At 43.4% G+C, this 10,463-nt stretch overlaps 1 long non-coding RNA gene across 1 annotated transcript; it reads left to right on the top strand.

Annotated features, from left to right (window-relative positions):
* The first annotated feature begins 345 nt into the window (after positions 1–345).
* On the top strand, positions 346–9,497 carry LOC118013720. Its single transcript, XR_004680100.1, has 3 exons — positions 346–494; positions 4,843–4,935; positions 8,616–9,497. It is a non-coding gene; the product is annotated as an uncharacterized LOC118013720 (long non-coding RNA).
* The last annotated feature ends 966 nt before the right edge of the window (positions 9,498–10,463 follow it).

Genomic DNA, 10,463 nt, shown 5'->3' on the forward strand with positions numbered 1-10,463 from the left:
TATATATATATATATATATATATATATATATATATATATATATATGGGAAAAAGAATCAGGTGAGAAAAAGAATCAGGGATAACTTCTGTGTTTGTGGCTTGGGCAGCTACGTAGTTCATTTGACACCAAGATGGAGAAGACTAGAAGAACAGACTTGGGTAGGGAAATATTTTGGACCTATAAATTTGAGATGCCTCTTAGATATTCACGTAAGGATATTGGATATGTGAATCTGGCATCCTGGGAAAGGTTAGGGCTGGAAATATATATTTGGAGCAATCAGCACACAGATGCTATTTAAAGTCACAGAACTGAATGAGCTCTCCGAGGGAGAGAGTTATTCTTAGAGAAGAGAGCGCAGGACTGAGCACTGAGGCACTCCAACATTTAGAGGTCAGATAGAGAAATGGAAGACAGAAAATGACTGAGAAGGAGCAGCCGGCGAGGCAAGAAAAAGCCAAGAGAGCGTGATACGTCAAAAGTCAAGGAAAAGGTGAGACAGTTAAGTTAGGGACAGAGCCATGCTCATTCTATATAACAAACCCAGTGCAACATTCTGCCTGATCTATAAGCTTTCTGAGCCTGAAGAGACAGGTCAAAAAAGCTTTCTAGGGGCGCCTGGGTGGCTCAGTCGTTAAGCGTCTGCCTTCAGCTCAGGTCATGATCCCAGGGTCCTGGGATCGAGCCCCCATCAGGCTGCCTGCTTCTCCCTCTCCCACTCCCGCTGCTTGTGTTCCCTTTCTCGCTGTGTCTCTGTCAAATAAATAAAAAAAAATAAAATCTTTAAAAAAAAGCTTTCTAATAGCAAACCTTCCAGGTTGGGCGGGGCGGGGGGGGGGGGGCGCTGGCGCAGTGGGTAGAACATGTGATCGATCTTGGGGTTGTGAGTTCAAGCCCCACGTTGGGTGTAGAGATTACTTTAAAAATAAATCTTAAGGGGCGCCTGGGTGGCTCAGTCGTTAAGCATCTGCCTTTGGCTCAGGTCATGATCCCAGGGTCCTGGGATGGAGCCCTGCATTGGGCTCCCCGCTCCGCGGGAAGCCTGCTTCTCCCTCTCCCCCTGCTTGTGTTCCCTCTCTCGCTGTGTCTCTGTCATATAAATAAATAAAATCTTTAAAAAAATAAAATAAAAATAAATCTTAAAACAACAACAAACGTTCCCGGAAAGGTTTTATAACCTAACAGGGGGTCTGAAGAGGCAGCGGTTAAGGGCATTTGCCTGTGGTATGGGTCTTCGGGCTTGTGATTGATCACAGGAGCGGTACGCAGTGGGCAAGTGACTCCAGTCTGCCTTAATTTCGTGTTGGCATAAATTTTTTGGCTGATTCTTAGTAGATAATTCCCAAAGATTTTTGTGATGAGAACAAAGTGTAAAGGCATGATTATAAAATTAGTATGGGAGTTTCACAATTTCCATGGTAAAAGCAGGATCATCTTTGTTCATTTGTGCCTAATTCTTTCTCACAGAAGGCACTAGATCACTAGGAATAAAAAGCGGTGCTTCTTTGTCTTCCAGTCCCATGTGGTGAAGTCCGGCTCCCAACTGAAAGGGGGAGCATCAATGGAAAGAAACAACTTTTCATCTTATCTTACCCTAAACAGCACTGACATTCTGGAAAGCATTCCTTTGATGGCAAGTCCTGTGCCAATGTAAGGCTACAGCCATTTTGATACAGGCTGTTTAGTTATAGTCAATTTGCTGACACACAGCTTTGACACAGTCATTTTGATGCCAGGAACATCTTGATGTGGCCGCCTTGAAGTGGCTGTTTTGATATGGGAACATTTTGACTCTGCCTAAAAACAAACCAATAAACTTTTCACTCAGAAAACATGATTACCAAGTAATGTGCATTGACGGATCTCCTCCCCCATTTCCCTGAGCTCCTTCTTACCCCCTCCCCCCAACAGGAGAAGCCAGACTGCAGAGGTGGATGGTGGAAACCTTGAGTGGAAAAAAATCACCATGAGGGAGGGAGAAGGCTGGAACAGTGGACCCAACTCAATAATACAACCTAAGAAAGAGAAACATAATTTTGTTTGTGAACCCATCCTGACTCAGCCTTTTAAAAAAGTCAGTGCATCTCTATGGCATTGAAGGGGGTAGAGAGCACCCCAATCCCCTCCCAAGAGGTTGCAAGAGCTATGCCATGACCAGGCATTTCTTTCTTTCTTTTTTGTTTTAAACAAGAGAAAACCAAAAGATTTAATAACATGTATATGTCCTACATACATGGGAGATACCTAGGAAAATGAAATAATTTTAATCAGGCATTTCTTGGACAGGACACACATCATTGAATGAAGGGTAGTGCCATTGCACGGGGAGATTAAAAAGAACCACGACCCTGAACACCCAAACAGGAGGCAGCAACCCCAGGCTGCCAAGCAACAGATGTGGGCCTAGAAGAATCAGATGGTTGGGTTGATCCAGGGGTGATATTTTGTTACACTCAGGTGTAACTAGACAATAGAGAAGAGAAAGCAAAATGCCTTGGGCTCCTTGTCCCATTCATATTATCAGGGATCTATTATCAAGTGTCCTATTAGTTGAATGGAGACTATAAATTGACTCCCTCTAGGTAAATTCTTTTTCTCTCTAAGAATTCTCTTGAAGCAATAATAAAACTGAAATACTTACTCTGGGAAACCAGTTAAATCATTAATATGAGTAATGGTATAATTTCTCCAGTATTAGGTGTTCATATCATTTCAGCTTGTGAAATAAAATATTAAATATTTTCAAAAGATGAATCTCTATTTCTGCCACCAATATTCCTTTAAAGACTTAAAATGTTATTTAATTGATTTGAAGATGTACATGGAGGATACTGCATGATATATAATGTGAAAATCTATACAGAGCACATGAAATGTTTCCTGGAAATACAAATTTCCCCTCTCCCAAAACCCACCTTTTATTTCAAGCATTTCCTATTTTGTTTTAGTTCCAATCCCTTCCAAACCCTCTGATTTCAATTTAGGTCAGCAGATAGGTATTAAATACTACCACATGCCAGTCATTTTGCTCAGCACTACAGGGAACGAAAATATAAGTATGAATAAGAAATAGCCTCTGCTCTCAGGGAATATATTGGGGGAGATTAGGCTTGACTGTAAACAAAATACAAAACAAATAGCGTTATCACTAGGCACACTTATGCTTTTAAATATCATCTGCTGAATTTGGGATGCCATAAGCTGGCAAAACAAAAATGATTTGGGACCACAATGACTGGAGCAATTAAACCCTACTGGGAGAAAGAGAGAATGGTCTTTAACTAAGATCGTCTCCTCTGTGATAAGCACTGTGCTAAATGTTTTACATGTCTTATCTCATTGAATTCTCCCAAGAGTCCCATTTTCCAAAGAGGAAACAGCGCTCAGCAACCCGAAGTACCTTGCCCAAGGTCACACAGCTCAGATTTGGTGTGGAGGCCAACTTCAAACATGGCAGACCCCCTACTTATTTCAGAGCCCTCAAGGAAGGCAGCAGGGTGGGTTACAGTTGAGGCAAGAGAATTGGCAGCTCTTGACACTAACACTTGAAAGAATGACTTGGGGTTATTGAAGCCATATAAACAGAAGGTAAAACAAATGGGAATCATAGCCAATTTAGATCCACCACTGAGCAAGTCAGTGAGCACATGGATCAAAATGGCTATTTGGTAAATACAACTTTTTATAAGCTTTGTTGGGTTGTCAATGAGAGTACAAAAAAAGTAAGAAAAACATAACCTTTACCTTTTAGAATATAGACTACACCAATTCTTCAGCTTCTTGAATCTAGAAGGTACCTTTTCTTCCACTGAGAAAATTGATAATAATGACCAACATTTATTGAATACTTACTAGCGCTGGACTCTGTGCTGAATATATAGGATAGAAGCTGAGATCATGAATTTAGAACCAGGCTGATAGGTTTCAAAGCTTGGTTTCACCATCTATTATTTATTACCTTCACCAAGTCACTTAACTTCTCTGGACCTTAATCTCCTCATCTGAAAGGCGAGTCTATTTCATAGTTTCTGATAAATACACACCTGGTAAAATTAGCTATTATCATGAAATTGGAGTATGCTGGGTTTTTTTAAATTTATTTATTTGAGATAGAGAGAATGAGCGGGAGGGACAGAGGAAGAGGGAGGGAGAATCCCAAGCCGACTCCATGCTGAACATGGAACCCCACATGGGGATCGATCCTGAGACCACAACCTGAGCTGACCCTGAGACCCTGAGACCACAACCTGAGCCGAAACCAAGAGTTGGATGCTCAACCCACGGCACCACCCAGGCGCCCCCAAGTTAGAGTATGTTTAAGTATAATCCCAGAGAGGAAGGCAGTTTCCTGAGTACACCTGCCCGTGGATAAATCCAGGCTCCCTTCTTGGGGCTCATTGCAAGATGGGGGTCATGTACACAAGGTTAAGCAGGAACGAGTGAAGTCACAGAGCTTGGTGGCCATCACTTCTGCTGGAAAGCCCTGTGTGATGAGGGGAAGTCTGCTGTTAAAGAGAAGTCTTCAAATGATGCCAAGAGGAAGTTGAATTGGCAGAGCCGTAGATGAGGAACAAAATTCCAGGAAAGTCAGGGTGGTTTGCTCCCACTCATGTCTGGCTGCTCCAGCAAACCCCTCACTGTGTCTCTGATAGCCAGGCTCCAAAATAACCCTCACTGATCCTCATCTGGTAGTCATGTTCTTGTACAGTCCCCGCCCACGTTGAACCAGGGACATAATACAGCAGAAGAATAGGGCAGAAGTGATGATATGACACAACCAAGATTAAGTAATAAAAGACCCTGGACTTCTGTCTTGGTTTCTCTCCTCTTCTCTGTTTCAGATTCCTTACTCTGGAGGAAGCCAGCTGCCATTTCTTGAGTACCTACATGGAGAGATGCACATGCTGAGAACCAGGCTTCGTGCTAACAGCCACGTAAGTGAGCTCGGGAGTAGATTCTCCAGCTCTGTTCAAGTCTTCAGATGATGGCAGCCAAGCCAACGGCTTCACTGCAATCTCATGAGAGATCTTAGCTAAAATCACTCAGCTAAGCCACTCTAGGTTCCTGGCACTCAGAAACTATGAAATAACTGTTTGCTTCCTTCAACTGCAAATTTGGGGGGTAAATTGTTACAGAGCATAGATCATTAGTAGAGTGTCCTCTTAGCTGAGTTAGCCCTCATTCCTATAGGCTTGGTTCTGATAAGTCTGGACTTCTCTCCAGTGACAACCTTCCCTCTTCCCCTACATCCTTCTCTCTCAGCTCCTTTTCCTTCTGTCCATGAAAGAGGGAATCTTTTCTACTTCTCAGAAAAAAATCACTTGCCCCAGAGACAATCTTTCTCTTGCTACTGGCTTCAGAAATATTGCCTGGAATAATCTCTTTTTTTTTTTTTAAGATTTTATTTATTTATTTGTCAGGGAGAGAGAGACAGAGCACAAGCAGGGAGAGAGGCAGGCAGAGGGAGAAGCAGGCTCCCCGCCGAGTAAGGAGCCCGATGTGGGACTTGATCCCAAGACCCTGGGATCACGACCTGAGCCGAAGGCAGACGCCCAACCGACTAAGCCACCCAGGCGTCCCTGCCTAGAATAATCCTATTAATGGTTTAAGGGATTTCCAAATTAGGAAAACACCCCTTTTCTCCTTTTTTTTTCTCTCTGGTCCTCCTTACCCTCCGGCCCCATCTCTACTTCATGGAATAGATCACAAGGAACAGTTCCAGGAAGGAAATTTGTTAATAACTTAAAAGTTAATATATCAATATATTATCGCACCAAATACATCGTCTCCATTAACAACCTTATGAGGTAAGTTTTCTTATCATCCTCATTTTACAGACAAGAGATTGTCTTGCTTTAGGGCACATGGCTGATAGGTAGCCTAATCAGGATTGAACCCCAAGTTTGATTGACTCCCAAGTCTGTGCTCTTAACTATCAGTCAGTATCACCCCTTTATATCAGTTATTCCAATGTCATGATATTAAAATCTAATGAAAAGATGAGATTTGTGGAATCTGCATATCCACTATAAGCACAATACTTAGAATGAATCATTAATGAGTCATTAATGAATATTAATTCTAAGAAATATTTATTTGTTCCAAGACCAGTCAAGTACCTGACATGTCTATGCATGTTTCAAACGTATTTATGGAGCAGGATAAGGTACTTTCCCAGGCAAGCTCCTGAGTCTCATTCAAAGCAGGGAATTTGGCTGAAAGTGTACATCTCAGTCGGGGAGGCTCTCCGACTTTACTCTAGACCCAGTTGGGACCCTTGTAACATGTTCTCTTCCATTCTCCAAATCAGCTCTCTCACATGTCCTCTGCTCTCTGCAAATCTGCCACCATCCCTCCCACCCACACGTGTCACTTCCCCTTCACTCCTAGCAAATGACTCAACATCTGCTGATAGGGAAAGTATAAGCCACCCAATGATAACCAACTCAACTTCCCACCACCATTTTTTTTTTTTAAGATTTTATTTATTTATTTGACAGAGAGACACAGCGAGAGAGGGAACACAAGCAGGGGGAGTGGGAGAAGGAGAAGCAGGCTTCCCGCTGAGCAGGGAGCCCGATGCGGGGCTCGATCCCAGGACCCTGGGATCACGACCGGAGCCGAAGGCAGTCGCTTAACCAACTGAGCCACCCAGGTGCACCCCCCCCACCATTTCTAAACCCTGGCCCCCACCAGGCATATCCCATCCTCCTGGGTAGAACCCAGGGTTTGGATTCCAAACCCTCCCACTTTCTCAGGAATCTTGCACTATTGATTGCTCCCTCCCTCTTCATTGTCTGCCTTTCCCTCACCTACTAAATACATTCATCAATATTGAAATGCTCAAATCTCTGCTTAATGAATAAAAACAAAAAAACCGGGGTGCCTGGATGGCGCAGTCGGTTAAGCGTCTGCCTTCAGCTCAGGTCATGATCCTGGGGTCCTGGGATCCAGCCCGTATCAGGCTCCCTGCTCAGTGGAGAGCCTGCTTCTCCCTCTCCCTCTGCCTGCCTCTCTGCCTATCTGTGCTCACTCTCTATGTCTCTGTCAAACAAATAAATAAAATCTTAAAAAAAAAAAAACCTCTCCCATGGCCCCTGCCCCATTCTTCCTCTTCCCCTTCTCAGCCAGAAGTCTTAAGGAATTGTCTACATTTGGTGTCATGACTTTACCTCCCACTCTCCACCCCACCACATCTCAGTTTATACCACCAACACTTCTTTCAGTGCTGACACCAAGGATACCAAAGACCTCCTAATTGCAAAATCCTAGGGACACTGCTCACTCCATTCATTTCTTCACCTCTCAGTATTTGACACTATTGTTCACTATCTCTTGAGTTGTGCTCTTTACTCAGCTGGATTTTCTTTTTACCTCTCTGGCTGTATGTACCTTCTTCTTTTTAAGCTCTTCTTCCACTGGCTGTCCCTTTCTCTTGGGGTTCTGTACTGGGTCCTCTACCTTTCTCAATCTACACACTTGTCCTGGGTGGCCCCATCCTCTCCCTTGGCTTTAGTTACCATCTATTTGCCTGTGACTCCCAGATCTATAATTCTTCGACCTCCCTTCTGAGCTTCATACTTAAATCCATATCAATCTGTCTTCCAAACATTTCCACTTAGATGATTTATAGGCACTTCATGCTCTTCAAACTCAACTGCTCCAAACTCACCTGCTTTCCCCTCCCAACCTGTTCTTCCTGCCAGGTTCCCTGTGCCAGCAAATGGTCCAACCATTCAACCAGTTGCCTAATGCAGAAATGTGGGTGTCATTCTCAACTTCTCCCTTATTTGTACCCCATTTCCAATCAAGCCTGACAATTAAACCTTCAAATATCTCTGAAATCCATTCACTTATTTCCATTTCCTAGCCCCTGCCTCCTCTGACCAGGATGACTGCAAGTGTCTCCTGATAAGTCTGTCTGCCTCCATTTTGTCTTTCTCTAATCTCCTCTCCATCGTGCAGCCAAGAGTGATCCCTCTAAAGTGCAAATCCTTCAAGATAAAACCCTAACTTCTTGGCATGGCATGCATGGCCTCTTGTGACCTGTCACCAACTCCCTTTGTTTCCGTCTCCCACACAGTCTTGTATCTGGCCTTGATGAACTGATACTGGATCCTCTGTTAGAACTCTGTCCTTGGTCTCAATCTAACTCCTCCTCTGGAACATCTCTCCTTCAACAACTTTTATGTCTGCATGTTTCTTTCTTTCTTTTTTTTTTTTTTTAATATTTTATTTATTCATTTGAGACACAGAGATAGAGAGAGAGAGAGAGCATGAGCAGGGAGAGAGGCAGAGGGAGAGGGAGAAGCAGGCCCCCCGCCGAGTCAGGAGCCCGATGCGGGGCTCGATCCCAGGACCCCGGGATCATGACCCGAGCCAAAGGCAGACGCTCAACCATCTGAGCCACCCAGGCGCCCCTTGTCTGCATGTTTCTACCTAATGTGGATTAGGCTGAAGTACTTGCCAGGCATGGTTTTCAGTCTCATACAAAGCTGGGAATTTGATTAAAAATGTATGTCATGGTCCCAAGTAGCATGGATCAATAGATAAATACTCTCTGATTTCTCACATTCCTTCAATCATAGTACATTTGTCTGTTTTCTCTCTTTAGACCCAAGGCACTTCCATGTCAATCAAGTACAATGGTTAAGAATTCAGGCTCTGGAGCAAGATCACCTGGATTCCAATTTAGACTCTGCAACATCCTAGTTCTATGACATTAGAAAACTGCTCACCTGTGCCTCAGTTTTGCCATCTGCAAAGTGGAGGTCATAACAATATCTATCTTATGAAACTGTTGTAAAGACTGAATGAGAAAAGCTACTAAAATATTTCAAATGGTGTCTGGCACATAGGAATCACTCAAAAACTGCTATTACTTTTGAAGGCAGGTACTGTATCATTTATCTCTATAGAGCTACTAAACATGTATGAAATGAATACATGAAGGAAATGTTTGTATCTAAATTTGTCACCAAAATTCTCAAGGTAAACACAAAAGTGAATATTAAATACATTACTCTAGGCGTTATGCATAAAAATTACACAAGTATGGTTGCTGGTCTCTTGGAGCTTTTTGGAAATGAGGTCATTCTATTTCTACCCAAGCACTCAGGGAATTATACTCCCTTGAGAAGGGATGTTGGGATCGAACAGGAACCTCAAGGTTCCTGAAGGCGGCATGACTGACTCTGAGGTAATGTCTTCTTTACATAAATGTGACTGTTAACAGCAAGGAAACATGAAGGTAACTGTTTTAACTTGTTTTCCAGTAACTTAAGACTCCCAGGCACTCTGTTCTCCCAGTGTCACAGACACCTGTAATCTCCCTCATCCTGTTCAAGGAGAGGGCTGTGTTGTGCGGGCGCCTTTCCTTTAAGTCATAGAAGTAGGCTTCGGTTCTCAAGCTTCACAAGCTTGTGTGATTTAGAAGTCAATTTTTATTTTTATTTATTTTTTAAAGATTTTATTTATTTATTTGAGAGAGAGAGAGCACTAGCCAGGGCGGGGTGGGGGCAGAGGGAGAGGGAGAAGCAGAGTCTCCACTGAGCAGGGAGCCCGATGCGGGACTCCTTCCCAGGACCCTGGGATAATGACCTGAACCGAAGGCAGATGCTTAACTGATCGAGCCACCCAGTCCATTTTTATTTTTTATTTTTTTTAAAGATTTATTTATTTATTTATTTGACAGAGAGAGACACAGCAAGAGAGGGAACACAAGCAGGGGGAGTGGGAGAGGGAGAAGCAGGCCTCCCACGGAGCAGGGAGCCTGATGCGGGGCTCGATCCCAGGACCCTGGGATCACGACCTGAACCAAAGGCAGACTGAGCCACCCAGGCGCCCCTAAAAGTCCATTTTTAAAAAGTAGTCCCACCAGATGCTTAGCTCGGTCAGGGGTGAGACAGAAACAGAATAAAATTCTTTAATGGGATGGATTTGTTTCCCCAAAAAATAGTCTAAGCGGGAACTGAGGTGACCTAAGAGAAATTTCAGGGTAAGAAAAAGCTGGACCAGATATATGTGTGGCACCAAGCTGCTAAATATACATATTTATGTAAATAAATATGCATCCCACTCGTAACTGCTTGCCTTCCTCATTGGCCTCCCGCCTCTTCTAGGGATAGACAGACACTGACACAGTATTTCTGTCTTCATAAAGAAAGGCTAGCATCTAGGGAAATGACCTTGATAGACTGAACTATAAATATACTATTAATCAGAGCAATTTGCTCTTGAATTGTGCCCCCTTTCTCAATATCCCAAAGCAACTCTAGGAGAGAGGCAAAAAAGCACAATCACTAGCCACTTAATGAGTGTGCAAGTAAAGGTCAACTATTCCAACACAGTGGGGAAATCACTTGAATCCTGTCTCCAGAGAAAGTTTTTCCCAGGATCGGCTAAATCTGAATAGATCCCACAGGCAGTGCCCCTTTGCCACATGGGCTTAGCATCTAGAGCA

Source organism: Mirounga leonina, unplaced genomic scaffold (genome assembly GCF_011800145.1).
Source record: "Mirounga leonina isolate KUSES-001 unplaced genomic scaffold, KU_Mleo_1.0 Mir_154, whole genome shotgun sequence".
Classification (NCBI taxonomy): domain Eukaryota; kingdom Metazoa; phylum Chordata; class Mammalia; order Carnivora; family Phocidae; genus Mirounga; species Mirounga leonina.